The sequence below is a fragment of the Lampetra planeri genome, chromosome 52 (genome assembly GCF_965212315.1).
Source record: "Lampetra planeri chromosome 52, kcLamPlan1.2.h2, whole genome shotgun sequence".
Lineage (NCBI taxonomy): Eukaryota > Metazoa > Chordata > Hyperoartia > Petromyzontiformes > Petromyzontidae > Lampetra > Lampetra planeri.
Window position 1 is genome coordinate 3,117,873 of NC_136158.1, and position 19,094 is coordinate 3,136,966.

Consider the following 19,094-nt stretch of genomic DNA (forward strand, 5'->3'; position numbering starts at 1 on the left):
ACAAAGGTGGCATGGCGTGGTACTGACCACCCACCCACTCGTGTGCCGTGCCGGCCATAATAGGTGCTCACGAACAGCGTTTGCCCCAACATTCTGTTCGAGGCTACATGGGGGATTTTTGCCTTTGTATTGTGTTGTGTGTGCAGCATAAGGGCTGGAATGTGCAGCTGGTCCAACCAAGTGCATTAATACAAACCAGACAACGAGTCCAGCCTTCCACTACCTCCCCTCCCATCTCACCAACCATCCCCCACCCCCTCCGGCCCGCACCGCACTTTAAAAGATGTTACCGATATCGGCGTCGGAGTGAGGCAATTCAGACCGCGATGTCAGGAGCCGGTCAAAATAAGTGCCGTGTGAGGCTGTGAAGGAGCTATGATCACCCCCTCCACCCACCCACCCACAGCGTGCGAGGCAACCGGTGGTGTGAACGCAACAATGCTCGATAGGTCGCTGGCTCGCTCGCTTTTCCTGAGTGTTTACGGACAGCTCTTGCTCGCCTTATCTCCGACAGGCTGAGCCACGCAGACGCACAGAGAGAGAGAGAAGGGGGGGGGGCTGCTTTCGGCGTGGATGACGGCTGGGGAGGCAGGTAGTGGGGCGGCGATCTTGACGGCACGGCTTTGGAATGCGTTTTTCGGCAGAACGCGGATGCTTGGCCCCCCGTGGATTTTTCTTCTTGCTGCGATGCTGGTTGCGATCCGGCGCCTTTGTCTGACCCACGAGGGTCATCTTTGTTTACTGTTGTAAACGGCGATTGTACTTTTTGACGGCACGCCGTTCTTTGTTCCTGCCGTGGAAGGTCAGTACATTTTTGTTGTTGTTGTTGCATGATTACAGTCGCGATTGTACGGTGATATAGTTTTGTTGCATGGGGTGCTCTTGCCAATAACGTGGTATACTCTTAGTTCTTTCGGTAAAGTCACGTAGGTAAAAAATGAAATTAAAATTAATAAAAATGAAAACAAAATTTTTTATTTTACTTTTATTAATTTTAATTTAAATGTTTTACCTACGTGACTTTACCGAAAGAACTAAGAGTATGAATCCTTGCAGTCACGAAAGCTTCAAATCTAGAAATAACGTGGTAGTTCAGCGGTAGTTCGTTTGACAAGACATTACTCTGCTGATGAAACACAGAAAGTTGAAACTGCTCGGGGGTGGGGGGGGAGGGTTTCTTGAATGCTTAATAATCACCGTCGGCATGAGCCATGATCAGTCCACTTCTGGATGAAGCTGTCACCATCTTCAATGACCCCGCGATATCATAATCCACCTAATACCTGCACTCGGCCGGATTAGCATCGACCATCTGACATCATGACCATCATCATTAAATTGTTACAGGACCGGGTAATATACTATTATTAATGATTGTTTTGAAAGTACGATTTGAAAATGTATTTATTATTTATTACTTGTGCAGTTCAGATTATTAAATCGATTTTTTAATATTAAGAAATGCATTACAACAGTCTTTTGCAGTTAGCATGATCGTGAAAGCTAGTATTGTTATGATAGTATCGTACAAAACGTCAAAAGTGTCTCGCTGCTTAAAAGAACACGGGGCAGTACAAATGTTAATTGGCAACCCTGAATCAGTTGTGGCAATTCCACATTCCTATGATGGTGACCATTCCGATCTATGTTCACGTTAATATCACGTGAGTATGATTATAGGTACCCATAGAACTATACGTTTTGGCGATGATTTCAACTGTTTATCACGTGTCTTCACAACGAATCTTATGTTCAGTTTGATATATAAATATCAAACTCTTGTAAACTCTCCCTCTCTGGCCTCGCTGTGTGCTGTGAAAAGCCCATTGCCTGAAACGTAGCTTATTTACTAATATAATAAGCCAAGAATGTGTGTGTCCCGCGCGTGACGTCACTCCACATGAGACACACCCCCCTAATTAATATTCATGCATGGGTAGATTTTTACACTAACGCAGAGGAAGGTCGACCTGAATTAAGTAATTTATTACGCAAAGTCGCTTCAAATATGACGACGTTTCTTTACAGAAAGTGACGGTAAAAATTAATCTCCGCAGCATACTGCTACATTCGTGCGTGACGTCACTGCAAAAGAGCCCCCCCCCCCTTTATTAATATTCATGCGCGCGTGGAAATTTACGCGAACGCACAAGGTCGCGCACTTCACATGCTGCACCCCTCCCCTCATTAATAACCATGAGCGGGTGACGTTATTCCACATGCTGCACCCCTCCACAATAACCATTGGCGGGTGACGTCACTCCACATGCCGCACACCTCCACAATAACCATTCGCGGGTGACGTCACTCCACATGGGGCAATCCTCCCCTCCATTATAATCATGAGCTGAACAATTTTTCTATTGAATATTTCAGATTTACTGCAATTTACACCCGTCCTTGGACAGGCAAAAAAGCTCGTTATATATAATTCTAAAGCCCCGCCATTATTGATGAGGGCGAGGTTTTTGTTCTATAAATCAAAGCAGGATTCTTTGACATTAATGTACCGCTCTTGTCAGCTATCACCGTTGTAATTAGAGATATGACGATGCATCGAATCGGAGATGAAAATATCGATCCTTGCGCTCACGATACATGCGTCGAATTGTCCGTGTCGGATCTGATGACTTTCGCTTCGCACGTACCATTCGCATACATGGGAAGCGAGACGCGCACGAGACCGTTTCAAAGGACGAAAATATCGATTCTCAAATAATATCGCGACTATTTATAACAATTGGTGGAATTGCTGAGGGTGTGTGGGGGGGTTGTCAGGTGGGGGCGGGTGGGGGATACGGAGAGGTTGGTGAGTAATTGCATGCCTCATTGTAATGGTGATACGTACCGCGTGCAGACATTTTTAAATCCTTTATATTAAGTTCACTCGCTTGCTTGCTTGCGCGCTTACGACCGTGCAAATCTTTCGGTCGTTTTTTAACCCACTTCCCGTGATCCAATCGAGCTGACATTTTGCACACAGACTCGTTGTGCGTGACAATTTATTTTCGTGAAAATTTTTTTTCCAAAATTTTCCACTTTTTAGGAAAAAATGTTTTTCCTATTTAATTTAAAATACCAATGTGATCAAAATGAAACTCTTACTCAAGAAAAACAGAAATGAATAATAAAATGAAACCGATGCCACGCATATAAAGGATTTATAGTGAAAAACTTTGTTTTTACGGGTAAATTTTTTTGTCAATCCACTGCTGGGTGAGTGCTTCCCATTGGCTTGCCGATCATGGCAGCTATCTAACCATCCTTCATCCACAATGGTCAATGCATGTTCACGAAGGCGGGAAGCACAGATGCAGGAGCGTTGCGCGGTAAAACAACATTTTACTGCGTTGCACTCTCAAGAAGAGTCGAAGCTATTCCCTGTTCAATTGAGCATTTAGGCAGTGCTCATCCATGATTTACAGCCCTGAGCCATTGGTGGAAATTCCTCATTCCTATGACGAGGGGGGGGGTAAGTCTATCCATCGGGCAACCACCACTGACTTATTAGTCGAGTGCTAACAGTGGCGGGATGTTAACTACCTCGCTTGGTATGCAGGAGGTCCGGTGGGATGTTAACTACCTCGTCTGGTATGCAGGAGGTCGTGGGTTTGATCCCGACCCTGACGCCTGCTGTATATTTGGAGTTTGTATGTTCGCCCAATGGTCGTGTGGGTTTTTCTCCGGGTCCTCCGGTTTTTCCCTCCACATTTAGAATCAACGTCACGCGTTTCTGAGTATTTGGTTGCTACTATAAATTTCCACGTCGTGATAAGCCGCTTCTTTGAACGATCATTCGTGATCGCCGGGTCTCGCGATCGGGAGATGTTAACTGTGTGCAGCAGTTGATTGCAGGTGACCAAATACATTTGACAGATTTGCATATATTCAGATTTAATGCTGTCGGGTAGAGGGGTGGTGCAGTGGTTAGCGCATTGTTTGATTTTTCGTCATCAGTGTCGAGTGATATCTGCCCCCCCCCCCCTTCTTCAAATCAAACTGAGCAGTGCACCGAAGAAGTATGGTCAAATAATCCAATGACTGACATGGTACAGGGAGGCCTTCTTCCAGCAGTGGATTGACAAAGGGCTGTAATTTATATATATTTTTTATAAATCTTGTCATTCCAAACGTATCCGTGAGGATGTCCAGTGAGGCGGTGGAGCAATTTAAGTTTTCGGTGGATCAATACTTCGCAAGATCGCGAGAGATAGCAGATGCTTGGAAGAGGCCTTCATCCAGCAGTGGATTGACCATGGCTTAACGATGCAGTAATCCCGAGAACGTAATTCCTCCTGAGAGATATACGGAACCACAGCTGCAATAAACTCTTTTACAAAAATATGTTTCGGGTAGCTCACAAAGAGACCATCATCATTGGGAAAATCAGGGGGGGGAGCTTAGCTCATTTGACAACTGTTGAAATCTTTTATCCAGGGGCTCGCAAACTGCATTGTCACGCACCGCACGCGGCGCTACGGATTTACAGCCAGCATGAAACGTTTGACACCGAGTGACGCGCGCATTAAGCTGAACCGCAAACCGATGACGTGTTGCCCGATTCCGGTTGTTTCCAGCCACTCCAGCGTGACTGGGCGTCGGAGGGGCTGTAATGTGTTTTGAAAGCATATGGAGCCAGCACTTGATGAGATACCGGACTTTAATGTCCTGGTGTTGTCCCTTGCGGTGTAAAAAAAAAGAAGGTTATTTTGTTTTAATTGGGGTGCCATGGTGGCGAGATGTTCATCACCTTGCATGGTATGCACAAAGGTCGTGGGTTCGATCCCGATCCTGTCATGTTTTCCCTTTTCTCCGGTCCCTTCGGTTTTTACCTCCACATTTAGAATCAACGTGTGCTTAGAGAGTATTTGGTTTGCTATAAATTTCCACGCGAGAAGCCACATGAAGTGGCTTATCATGTGGAAATGTATAGCAACCAAATACTCTAAACGCATGTTTCTAAATGTGGAGGGAAAGACCGGAGAACCCGGAGAAAAATACACGCGACTACTAGGAGAACATGTCAACTCCAAATCTACAGGCGCCAGGGTCAGAATGGAACGCAGGACCTCCTGTATACCAGGCGAGGGAGTTAAATATCACCACCGTGACGCTCTTCTCGCCACCCTGGCGCCTTACGGTTAATTTGAGTTCATCTGTACATATTCTTAGGTTTTTTCGGTAAAGTCACGTAGGTAAAAAATTATAATTAATCAAAGTAAAATAAAAATAAAATAAAAATCACGACGTTTCGGAGGCAACACAAGCCTCCGCCTGTATCAAGTGATACAGGTATCGTGCTGTGACGGTTCCACCTGAAGACGGAGGCTTGTGTTGCCTCCGAAACGTCGTGATTTTTATTGTATTTTTATTTTACTTTTATTAATATTAATTTTTTACCTACGTGACTTTACCGAAAAAACCTAAGAATATGAATCCTTGCAGTCACGAAAGCTTCAAATCTAGAATTCATCTGTACATCTTATAATAATAATAACAACAACAATAATATAATTCTGTGTATGAGCTGCAAGTCTGAATACGGCTTCTTCCAAGTGTGGACAGAGCCTAAAAATAGGCACTTGTCACTGACATTTGAAATGTCGCTCGTCCTTGATCCGAGCCGGTCGCGTTTATGGTGGGTACACTGAGAAAGCCCCCTCTTATTTTTTAGTGGCGAGAGAACCCTGGTGGGGAGCCTTGGTCATCCAGATGCTGCCCCAATGAATGAGAACCCCCTCTCGCTACCTCCCCCCCCCCACCGCTGATTTGCGTTACATTTGGATTTCATTTACCAAACAAAATATAACCAATGAACAAACCGCACACGCGTAGACGTGAAGCTACTTATCAAGAAATGTCCTCGGTGTTATCAGTGGAGCTGCCAACAGCGGCGGTGTTGTGGTTAGCAAAGCAGACTTGCAATCCAGAGGTCCCACAGGGGCGGTGTAGTGGTTAGCAAATCGGATTTGCAATCCAGAGGTCCCACAGTGGCAGTCTAGTGGTTCGCACACCGGACTTGCAATCCAGAGGTCTCACAGGGGCAGTGTCGTGGTTAGCACACCGGACCCTTCAGCCAGCAAGGCGTGTGAGCAAGCAATTTCAGGGCCGTACCTTTGCCGTTTTAACTCCAATCAAAGGCCAAGAAATGCTGCGTTAAAATTGCACGCACTTGCGTGATAACAAGACGATGAGGCCTTGCACAGAGAGGATCTGAATGCCAACAGATTCAAGTGACTGCAGCACTCGCAGATTCAATACCTGCCGGGGCTCACCGTTCACTTGAATTGACAAGTAAAATGAGTTCAATCATCAACAGTTTCATTTTTTGCCACGTTTCTCTAAATGCGGATGCATTATTTCGTTGCGATATTTTGGGTGTTTCATGGCGACACAGTTTTTTTTGTGTGCGCGCTGATTTATGTTTCCTTCATATGCGGTTCTTTATCATTTTGTGACCCAGAGGTCACCCTTGAAGATGGTCTCTTGATTTGCAACCTGCTTCTACAAAGACAACTTGACCGTGACCTTCACCGATGTCTTAACCTTGGAATTGTATGGCATTCTGAAGTGAGAAGATCCTGAATTTATCGTGCAAGAGTCTTCCACTGTGTCCAATTTGTAAATTGCTTGCCAGGAAAGGAGTTATTGGGTCTGTCAAGCATAGCTATGTTTCGAGCTAATTCAGATTCACGCAGCAGTGACGTGTGAACTAATGTGAGAAAAACGGCGTTTGCATGTTGCTTGGTACTCGCTGTTCGATGGTGGATCTGTTTTAGAAGAAAATCAACTGAAAAACCGTGTTCTCATTTTGTGCTTGTGTGTGCGTGTTTCGCCAGATTAAATATTCAGTGTCTGCAACCCGGCCTCACCTTGGGTTAACTTCCTGTGTCAGCAGCTTTCGAGGTATGTACAAACGCTCGGTCGGTGCCACGGTGGCTAGGAGATGTTAACTGCCTTGTCTGGCACACAGGAGGCCGTGGGTTCGATCCCGACCCTGATGCCTGTATATTTGGAGTTTACGTGTGTCTCTCTGTCTCTCTGTCTCGTCCCGTAGTCTTGTGGATTTTTCTCCGGGTCCTCCCGGGTTTTCCCTCCGCAATTAGAATCAACATGCGCTTAGAGCATTTGGTTGCGAGAAATTTCCACGCGATAAGCCGCTTGGTTGAGCGATCATTTTTGATGGCCAGGTTGCTTCTGAAAAAGATCTATATTGCTCAGTGGGCCTTCCCTGATAAAATAAAAAATAGTTTAGTTATTTTAGTAATGGTCAGCACACTGGATTTGTGACCCATTGGCTAGCCACCGGTTCAATTCCATCTCCTGACAAGGCAGTTGAAACAACCGGTGCACGTTTCCAAAGCTGATAGGAGGAATTAAATCTAAAACTCCTTTTAAAAGTGTCCTAATTCACATCCGTCGCCTCTGTGTCCCACCCAGAAGTGTAAATGGGTACGAGAAAAGTTAGTTGGTCTGCTTCGGCCACGTCACAGCATTATTGCCCTACTGGGGTAACGGCCGTACTTAGAGTAACATCACTTTTGAGAACAAGCCCAACGTGAATGACGACCACGACCACCGGTGTTCATCTGTGCATTGCACGGCAAATATTTGCTGGCATTTAGCAAATCGCTGTCAGGGTGACGCCGCTCCCCTGTGTGCCTGATTAATTCTGTGACCCTTGACCCCTCTGTGTGCAAATGGCCAGCAAGGCAGTGCAAACAACAAGTTGCCGGGTTTCCAATGAACTCGTAAGGCTCAAGTAAGCACTGTTTAGTTGACTAAAATGGGTTGTAACATTGATAGGATGAATTATATATAAAACCCCTTTAATTATAAGCAGAACGCCGCATGTAAATAAACATATGATTTTGGTCCAAGGACTTATTGTCTTTCCAGACCAATATTATCAAGCAGTTTTTTTAAGCAAGCAAACTGTTGTGGACCGTTTTGTATTTATTTGAATGCACGCATATTGGACACAGTGAACAAAAGAGAGAGATATGCTTCATTTTATCTTTAGAAGTGGAGTCGTCATCTCCTACTTCTAATGAAGAAATCCGGTAAATCCGGTACGAGTTTCTGCTTGTACAGTAGTCCCTCGGTTAACGTTTTTGAATCCGTTCCACGAAAACGCCTGTGAACCGAAATAACTGTTATTCGAATATAGGAATTGCATTTCTGCCAAAACAGAAAACATAATGTCAACAAAGCCAGTCGCGGTTTAAACGCTCAAATGGGCGTCGCCGATTGGCTGAGGGCATGGCTCAGCCCCACTTACGAGCGCTCTGATTGGTCGAAATTGGCACCCGCGTGCGTACCGCAAACGTACCGCAAATCAAATTCTTAATATCAGTCGAAACTATGGGGGTCCTACGGGGAGGCGAAACGTTAACTAAAAATTGTTAACCGATGTCACTGTTAACCGAGGGACTGCTGTATAGTTCTGTGCAAGTTCGGGATCCCTTGAGAGAGAGAATCAGTGGGCTGTCACCCGGTTGAAATCAAGGAAATGCGTAAACGGATGACTGATGCACTGCAAATGCTCTTGTCACGTGAGCCTGGTGTGCCGATGAGTGACACTAAACTGTTATTTTCCATCTGCTTATGAAATTGTGATGACGCCAGGTGCTCTATTGTGTGAGCGGTGAACGTTTGGCTTGGCGCCTTGCAAAAAAGGCTTTATCTGGCTTTGCAAGGCCTTATCTGATTCTGAATACACCTGCATGCCCTCATGCCACGCGAATATTTACACCATTACGTAAAGTTTTTCAAACATTTCCTTCCACCCGCCCCCCTCCCCCCAATGATTGCGATGATAATATTGCAACAAACCAATGAAGTCAACAGAACTAAGTAAGTGGGCATGGGCAGGACACGTCGCTAGACGGGGACGGTGGTGGCCGGTCGTCGAGGTGAATGACGCGAGTGATGGCCAAAGTTGGGGGGACCGCGCTGGAGAGGTCGACCACCATCCCGGAGATGGAGCAATAAAATCGGCTTGGGTTACGGGCGCTGTGCGGATTGCTACAGTGGATTTTGGGAGGCCTTTTATCCAGCATTGGCTTACTCTTGGCTGACGTGAACACCGCATCTCTACAGCCATTGATATTATTAATGTTCGGTCCCATTTGATTATTGTGGCCCCCACGAAAATACTGGTCCCTTCCATGGGAATGTGGAATTTCCGCCTTTGATTCACAGTCATCAATGGCAATGAGCACTTGCTCCTCATTACTCGTGAAAACAGGGGGAGAGTCTTTGCCCTTCGTATGACATTGTACTGCACATAATATCACCATCTCACTGTCATTGGTTTAACATTCGTATAACGAGCTGAGATTACCTACCCTATTTTCCAGATTTACACAATGTATTTTTTTCCTTTGTCTTTAAAAAAAAAAGTTGGGGGTGCACCTTATAATATATTAGGTGTGTGTGTGTGTGGCCATATGTGTTTGACTAGTGATACAAAGCACAAGTTTTGCATCTTACTTTCTGGAGCGTCTTATAATCCGGAGGTTATCATCGTCGTTGTCGTCGTCGTCATCATCTTTAGCCATGATCATTCCACTGCTGGATGAAGGCTTCCCCCCCCCCCCAAAGCTTTCGTTTTTTCCCACGATGCAACACTCCACTCTTCCCCAGCGGTAACCGTCCAGGTTGCTGAGCGGTGGGGCGAGCGGCTCGCGGTCAGAAGGGTCGCGAGTTCAAATCGTGGTTTGCACACGACTCGGCCTCATCATCCTCCTCCTCCGGCGTCGCTAAAATGAGTTACCACTTTTTTAGGGGACATCATCAAAGCGGTCGGTCCTATGGGTCTGACTCGCCTTCCCGCTGTAGGAAGGTGGGATTTCCACCAACGTTGTGCGCTTGTGAATGGCAAATGAGCTGATTTGGGCAGGAAATCATTTTGAATGTTAAGTAAACAAAGAAACTACACTGTTTTCTATTTTGCCAGGTAAGACCCACTGAGCTGTATAGCTCTTTTTCACAAGTGACTTGGCTATGCCAAATGATAGCTCGACGAAGCGGCGTATCATCACGTGGAAATTTATAGCAGCAAAATTCTCTAGTCGCGTGACGTCGATTCTAAATGTGGAGAGAAAAACCGGAGGACCCAGAGAAAAATCCACGCGACCGTGGGGAGGGAGGAGAACATGCAAACTCCAAATATAATAATAATTTAAATAGATAAAGCACCCTTAAACAGTCGTTCGTAGGGCGCTAACAACATTCAGACGGAGAAGAGCAAGAAAAAGGAGGACATGAGAACTAAACAAAACGAAGAGCTAAACAAGAGGAGAGGATCTTCTTGGTTCTTTCGGTAAAGTCACGTAGAAGGGAAATAATAATATAATAAAAATAAAACATATTATGTTTCATATTATGTTTCATTTTTATTATTTTATTATTTCCCTTCTACGTGACTTTACCGAAAGAACCAAGAAGAATAATAAAAAATAAAACATTATATGAAACATAACATGTTTTATTTTTATTATTTTATTATTTCCCTTCTACGTGACTTTACCGAAAGAACCAAGAAGATGAATCCCTGCAGTCACGAAAGCTTTAAATCGAAATTTAAGCGGAGAGGAAATGCAGAAGAAGGCGGGAGGCAGGAGCGGCGAGACACACCGGGAGTTCCCTGCCAACCGGGAACAGGCGTCAGGGTCGGGATCGAACCCACGAGCCCCTTGGTGGTGAACATCTCGTCAGAGTGGCGCCCCTTCTGGTTGCAGCCTGAATCTCGCGTGTTGCGCCCTCTTGCCAGTCTCGCGCGCACTGTGCACGGCCCCGTGGCTCGAATGTAAATCTCTCCTCGCGGTGTCCTTGGCGTTGTGTCCCCGGTCCACCCGCCCACCCCCCCCGCTTTATGGAACGCTTATCTCAGATGCTCATAAGCGCGCCGGTGGCACCTACCATTCATCACTCCCGCTTTGTCGTACGTCCAAATATAGACATTGTGTATTATACCGTTACCTGCGTTAGGCGTCGGTGTTTTGATTTTTTTTATATCTCAATTAGTCCTTGCATGGGCGTTTCCCCGGCATTTTGTCAGGGCGATGCTTATTGATTATAACAATATTTGTGTTTGTTTTGTAACTGACGTGCGCTCGCACGACTTACTATAGATTTTTATTCGTCCTCTTGGTTCTTTCGGTAAAGTCACACCCTTCTACGTGACTTTACCGAAAGAACCAAGAAGATGAATCCCTGCAGTCACGAAAGCTTTAAATCGAAATTTTATTCGGCCGTTAAGGAAGCGTGGCGTCTCCGTGAAAAACGCAATGACCTCCACAGGTCTCCGTTCGAAAAATATCCCTTTCGTCATCGGGTTCCCACCTCGCAGTCAATAAATATTAGATCGATTTTTGTTGTTTGTATTTAGAAACGATGTGAGACGTTGAAGGGGCTTGATGCCGGATAGATCCATCCACCGGTACGTCGCGCCGTATGCCCGCCCCTTCATAGCATAGCTCATCGGATTTCTCCAGGGTAAAAAAAGTATTCTGTCTACAAATGCCAGTTGGGTTCACGGGGTGATCCACTTTCCAGATAACCAGTTCAAACAATATTCAGACATTCGAGAGAAAATGCCGTTTTAATTGAAATCCCCTACATGTCTCCGTCAATGCAGTTATGTACTGTACACATTTTAACACTCTCCGCTGTAAGACATGGGGACCACCGTTTTCACAGTATTCGGTGCCCTGTTGAGAGAAAAAAAACCCTAAAAAAACAAAAACCGGTGGGGTGTCTTGAAATGGATCACTCTATAGAAAACGTCTAAATACAACCGGATCTCCGAGGCGCTTTGTCAAACTCGTATTTAGCTCCCACCGGGGCGGGTGATTTATTCTCAAATTAGTGCTTGCGGATAATAGCGTCGAGCACTATCACACACATCTCCCATCCGGCGCCCCTCTCACGGTGGAGTTGGTTCGCCCCCTTGCTCTGCATGGGTTCCCTCTGGGCTCTCCTCCCGGCTTTCCTCCCTTCGCCAACCCACCTGAAGACGGAGGCTTGTGTTGCCTCCGAAACGTCGTGATTTTTATTTTATTTTATTTTACTTTTATTAATTAAAATTTAAATTGTTTTACCTACGTGACTTTACCGAAAAAACCCAAGAATACCTTTCCCATTGTTTTTCCGCTCCGATGACGGAGGCGGCAACTTGCGGAGGAGGCGAGCTGTATCGCCGCCTCTCTCTACGTTCTGCGAGAGGGTAAGAGTAACCAGTCGAGATGTTGGCAGCACATACAGACCCAGGATATAACACTGGTCAACAAAAAAAACACATTTTTTTCTGGCCTGGACTTTTGCAGCTGTTTTAGACTAATTTCAGGGCGCCGATTCCAAATCTGACCTCAGATTTGCTCTATCACATCTCATTTTTATGCTATCGGCATACCCCATTTTCATTGATTTTACCCGAAATTAACTCTGTCACTTATGATTGCAAGTTGTTGCGAGTCAGTGACTGCTTTAGTGTTAAAACATGGTGCTGTATTTTTAGGATAGTGTGTTTATAATATCATTTTGTGTAGATATCCACATTTATTTAATATTTTTCTTCTGCAGTTTTTATTGAAAATGTAATATTTGATATCTCAAAAACCTGATGTGATAGACAAAAACTGATGCCAGGTTTGGAATCAGCCCCAAAATTACCTTAAAACCGTTGGAATACCTTATGCCAGAAAAAGTGTGTTGACCAGTGTAACCCGTGAAGCATCGTTGTGGAGAATATTAATAGCAAAATAAATAAAGCCTCCCGCCCATATTTGTCTCTTCACATCCGAAATACAATTAAATTATTTACACATCCCATCGACCACGTGGTCTTCCTGGAGCGCATTTTAGCGGCAGCATTGGTCCAGTACAAGCAAAAATCCTTGACCGGTTTCGACATTCACTTGCCTCGTCAGCATAGCCAGGTTTTCTTAAAGCAATGCTGACGAACTACCGGACGTTCGTAAGCAAGGACCCTTTCTGTACGAACTGAGTCCCACGCTCGTGTCCGTCCACGCTCGTATACGTCCACGTGTGCGTACACGTGTACGTCCACGTGTACGTCCGCATGTATGTCCGCGCGTACGTCCACGCATGTACAAAAGCAGGCTCTTTGCCTTTCTACCGCCACAGCTTCAGAGGGCAGTTATGTTGTTGTTATCCCAGAGCAGGGTTTTTGGAGAGTTGGTGCCAGCGACTGATTGCAGTGCGTAGGAATGCCTTGTTTTTCTCTCGAATTCCTTTGTGCTGGGCCATCTGTCGAGCCCGAGCACTGCTAATTTAAAAAGGGGTGGGAAGCAGGGGGGGGGGGAAGCCAATGAATTTATATGCCGAATATCTTCACACAGTCAAACATCCTTTCAGCTGCCCGCTGCCGCAGACTGTTACAGGGAAGCTGCAAGGGCTTTGATGCATTGCTGAGCCGGATGTTGCTTCCAGTCAGGGGGGGAAACAACCAGTTTGACCTTGGCTTTGGGTTTTTGTCTCCGTGAATAACGCAAGTCGTAGTAAGAGAGGTGGAGGAGTCCTTATTTATAACCATGTGAGAGTCTCTTTGAGAACTGCAAGATTTTTTCGATTTAAAGCTTTTGTGACTGCAGGGATTCATCTTCTTGGTTCTTTCGGTAAAGTCACGTAGAAGGGAAGTAATAAAATAATAAAAAGAAAAATAATAGTGTGAGAATTATATTATTATTTTATTATGTTTTCTTTTTATTATTTTATTACTTCCCTTCTACGTGACTTTACCGAAAGAACCAAGAAGATGAACTGCAAGACTTTTTTTTTCTTTCTCAAAAGGAGACGTGGATTAGAAATGCAAAAGCAGAGATACGGCACGGGAGAGCACACACATTTGGAAGGATAACATCTCAAATGCCAGATATAAGATATCGGGCATGTAATTTACAGTCCGATAATGTGTACACAAACATGCACTGTAACCCAGCGACCTGAGTTCGATTCCCCCGGCCTGAGTTTGATTACCTGAGTTGGATTCGTCCGCGCCACGGCTAACACCGTTGGCAAGAGATATCTGAACTGGACCTGGATCTTCTCCCCCTGTCCTTCTCCCGCACCTCCGGTTAGCCACGGTTGGCTACGTGTGGTGCGAAAGAAGTTCAACGTACAGAGATGCACTATACACGACACCCACACAACGCTTTTCACTACACTACATCACTACATTAGATTGAAAACGAATTTGTTAAGAACTGCTTTGTGTTTAGTTTGTTGGCCTTCTTCCGCACCTCCGGTTAGCCACGGTTGGCTGCGTGCTGTGCGCAATAAGTTCAACGTACATACATTGCAAAGCGCACTCACAAGTGTAGTGAAGTGTGATCAAAGAGTCCCCGGGAAGGCTTTCAATTTAGCAGCTAATTGTTCAACGGGCTGTTTATTATTTCTTTTATGTAGTACTGTATAAGCATGATACAAACTGTGAGAGCCAGAAAGCAGTGATGGGGACAGCATTTTCATTCAGCTCGTCCAAGCAATAAATCAGTTTGACTACAGAAGACCGATTGAAATGGATTTCATTATTAAATGCAAAGAGACCATGTAGTTGTTGCTGCCAGTCCGCGGGACGTCGTGAAAGCAGGAACATTCGCCCAGACTTGCATTAAAAGTCTGTCCTCTCTCGAACGACACAGTACGTACTCATCGTCCATTAGCACAGACGAGATCTGGTTTGTCAGCAATTCCCCAATCTGTTTGTGATTTTTTTTTCAATGTAGCAAAATGTCAAGTTTTTGTTGTTGTTGTTGTCAAGTTAATATTCACGGGCCCATAGATCAGCCGGTGAAGAATAATAATTCTAGATTTGAAGCTTTCGTGACTGCAAGGATTCATATTCTTAGGTTTTTTCGGTAAAGTCACGTAGGTAAAAAATCAAAATTAATAAAAGTAAAATAAAAATAAAATAAAAATCACAACGTGACTTTACCGAAAAACCTAAGAATAAGAATAATAATCATAGCCCATGAATAGCAACACACTTGCCCGCGGTCGAACAACCCCCGATTAGTGACACCGCACGGATTATTTCTGTTGGTTAAAGTTGGCAATTCCTATTTTTCTTTTAGCTCAAATTTACGTCTGTAAGGTGTCACTTCTAACGATGCGATCATCATTTACCAAGGCATTATGCGAGGGAAGTTTGGTAGTTCTTCTCACCAGCTTGTCTCTGTTTACTCTCAAGCGCAAACACACTTCTACAAGGGATTGGCTAAACATCATTACCGACTAGGACCCATCCCAAAAAGGAATTTTGAGGCTCAGTGAACCTTGCTCTTAGGTAATCAAAAAACATCATGCAAATGTCAAAATTTGCCAAATTAAAACGTCTCTTCCCCTCGTAGGTAGTCACTTTTCATATGCCGCATATGCGTTGTAATTAACATCTTTCCACGGTGGCGAGATGTTAACTACCTTGCCTGGTATACAGGAGGTCGTGGGTTCTATCCCGACCCTGATGCCTGCTGTATATTTTGAGTTTGAATCTTTTCTCTGTGGTTGTGCGGATTTTTGTCCAGGTTTTACGGTTTTTCACTCCAAAATTTAGAAACATACCTTTATATTATTTGGCTGCTGTACATTTCCACATCATAAGCCGCTTTGTGACCAGATCGCTTGTGAAAAAGAGCCGTACAGCTCCGTAGACCTCATCAGGTAAAATAAAGATGGTTTTTAATTTCAGACAGACCTGTTCTTCACCTGAGGACGGCTGATTGCGTTGTGGCCTAAACGTCGTGAGAATTGTATTTTATAATGTTTTATTTTTTTTATTTTATTATTTCCCTTCTACATTACTTTACCGAAAGAACCAATAAAAAAATATATAGTTTAATAGTTTCCCCCCCCCCCCAAAACTCTGCTGAATGTACGTTCGTTGTCAGCTGGTCGTATATTCAAAGGTATTCTTGTAACACAATGCACACGGGAATGGAAGACTGCTGGGCGAGTGTGTATGGGGTAATTGACTAATCTCATGACAAAAGACTTGGCTATGACACGGCTCCCCCACAGTTTAATTGCAGGTAATTCTACAATAGAGAAATTTGGGCCTTGACAATGATGCACACATAATGATAGATGATCTTCTAAATATGTATATATATGGAGCACTAGCATTGGTAATTACTCCACTGGCATTCAAACAATTATACCCATGCAATTGGGCCATATGCTCAGCGTGCCAAAGCTAATGAGCTGGTGAACACGATGCCAAATCTCACCTCTGCGAACCTTGCCAGACTCTCTGTGGCTATGGGTGTGTAGAGAGGGAGTTGCCATGACGCAAGCCAAAACAACACACGAGTGTTTTAATAGCTGTGCGTAGCTAGCGAATGGGAAAGGAACATCCCTGCAAACAATATTTTCTCACAATTTGTTTTACTTTACCCGGTAAGGCACGCTCATTTTCACAAGCCACCTGGCTATCACAAATGACCGCTCAACGGAAGTGGCTTATCATCGTGTGGACATTTCGAGCAGCCAAATACTCTTAACGCGCGATGTTGATTTTAAATGTAGAGGGAAAAAGCGGAGGACCCGGCGAAAAATCCACGCGACCACGGGGAGAGAGACACAAACTCCCAATATACAGCAGGCGTCAGGGTCGGGATCGAACCCACGACCTCCTGTATACCTGGCGAGGTAGTTAACATCTCCTAGCCATTGCGGTGCCTGAAATGGTTTGCTCTAATGGAATTGGTGGCGGAATGGACTCTCTACTCGAGAGAGATTCAGAGAGACAGACTCTCCGTAGGATATTTGGCCAACTCAAGGCGTCTTTGGAAGGGGTGGGAGTGCTCACATTTTACCCCACCACATGTAATGCGCCAATCGAATTATCGCTCTAGGCGTACCCATTTTACACAGCTGCTGTGGGGACAGGCGGTGGGTGGAGGGGGGTGGAGGATTTAAGAATCTTGCACCGTTGTTGCAACTGCCGAGCTGGGAGATTTGACCTCTGGGTCGCAAGTCGAGTGTGATAGCTATTTCACGTGTATTTTTCTTATTATAACGCATTCGGTAGAAACTCCGTACATAATTCACACCTTTCTCAGCGGGTAAAAACGCCCAGTTTACACAGCTTATTCGGGAGAGCTCCTTCCAATCCTCGCTTGTTCGGCCCGCCAACCAATCGCGCGTATTTCACCACAGCAGCGGAATGCCTCTGCGTGACCTCATAATTCCCAGATTTGTGCATTCCCAAACGCGGGCTCAGCTGAATTCCCTTTTCGTTAATGAGCCACCGGGGCAGCGACTGTACGCCGTGCGGATTACGCCTGACAGAGGCCGCCATGCCGGCAAAAATCGGCTTCTGTCGGGCGGTCGCTGCTGGCTGAACACGCCGAATTACGCGATGTGGCAAGCCGCGCGCCTGTAATCCCTTTCCCTTAATTGTTTCGAAGCCGATGAGGATTTGACGCCACTTGAGCTGCGTCGCGACATCGGCTTGACGATTCGGTCGTTGGAGGCTCTCCCGGCCTCTTCACTTGTTTCCTGGTTAAACAAATAAACTTGACTTGTACTCTTTGGTTTTTTCGGTAAAGTCACGTAGGTATAAAATTGAATAAATGAAAAGAACAAAATTGTATTTGTTTTCATCAATTTTTTCATTTACTTAATTACATTTTTTACCTACGTGACTTTATCGAAAACATCTAAGAGTATGAATCCTTGCAGTCACGAAAGCTTCAAATCTAGAAAAAAAAAACTTGACTTGATTTGAATTTAGCTGCACTGCCCTCTGCTGCCCACCACATAGCCCCGCAGTCGCCTATAACAACCATGATGGTCATCTATCGAAGTACTATCCAGGTCCAACCCCACGACCGTTCTCCCAGCTATCGATCGGGCAGCCCGATTTCTGACACAAATTAAATCTAAATTGTGTTTAAAATAATTGCTTTAAAAAAGGAATCATGAAAGATGGCTTTAATCCAGCAGCGGGTCGACCATGGCTGTCTGATGCTAAAAGAATACGGTCAAAATGTTACGTTGAATGATGCACAGCCGTGGAAGCCTTATTTAGTGCGTCCCTTTGAAAGGCACGAGTCATTAAACCTGATTTGCTGACGTATCAGCGGTGCCGTATGCTTTCTCCATTGTAAAGAGCAGGTAATTTAGGGCGAGCGCGGAGGGGGTGGTGAATGCACCCGCGCCGCACAATGCGCTCCGCCCCCCCCAAAAGACGAAAACTGCAAGCTCGCGGTAGAGAAATAAATTGAAGCCATCGGCGGTTTGCATTCTCCACTCGGAGGATCGAGCCGCAGCGTCCCGTCCTGACGGGACGCTCCTGCGGGTGCCCGCGTGCCGTTTTCTCAAGTGGTGGCGGCGCCGCTGCTTCTGTTTACGCGGCTGCGCTGTTGTTAGCCACTCGGCCAACGCTTACCGGAATGCCCGAGAGAGGGCATGGAAGGAAATACAACATGTTCTCTACTTGTGTAAGGAACAATGTGACGGTTACTCTCTAGGAGAGGGTTCTTCACTTGTTAGTTTCCGTGGGCCACGTAATAAAACATGCGCGTGCGTGGCCACACGATGTAATTTGTTACTTGTGTGTATGCATTGTAACGTCGCGCGACATCCGCACGCGGGCACAGCTTGAAGGGCCCACTCCAAAAACCCATGTGGCCCGTTGCAGCCACTTCAAGGACCCTGTTCTATTTCTAAAAGATCCTACAAAGTGAACGAAATGTTGAAAAGAGAATTGGTGAAACATCCCCAGGAGGTATCTCCTGATTAAAAAAAGTATGTCCTGGGTCAAGTCGGGCTCGTATTGAGTGGTCGCTGAGCGTTTGGTGGTCTTGTCCGAATGTATGAAAATGTTATGATACATTCGCCACCATTCGGATTTTGAAACAATCTAACCCGCCCAACTCTAACGCTCAGTGAGGCAGCTCCTCTCGACCGGGTAAGCCCCTGTAACGATGCACTCTGGGCTAACCGGTCGTTCAATAGAAAAGCACTCTGCCTATTGACTAAACTAAACTGAAACTATTGATATTTGACCAGGTAAGGCCAACTGAGCTATCTTGATGAGAAACTACCTGGCTACAAATGATAGC

At 45.3% G+C, this 19,094-nt stretch overlaps 1 protein-coding gene across 2 annotated transcripts in view; it reads left to right on the forward strand.

Annotated features, from left to right (window-relative positions):
* Positions 1-19,094, forward strand: part of LOC144734709 (disheveled-associated activator of morphogenesis 2-like) — a 128,214-nt gene that overhangs the window by 47,284 nt on the left and 61,836 nt on the right. The window contains exons 1-2 of one of the 2 annotated variants that reach the window (XM_078617030.1): positions 617-802; positions 6,840-6,906. The gene's annotated coding sequence lies outside the window, so the exon portion shown is untranslated. Of the gene's footprint in view, positions 1-616; positions 803-6,839; positions 6,907-19,094 lie in introns of those variants that run through there. The other variant, XM_078617029.1, reaches the window with a different exon arrangement.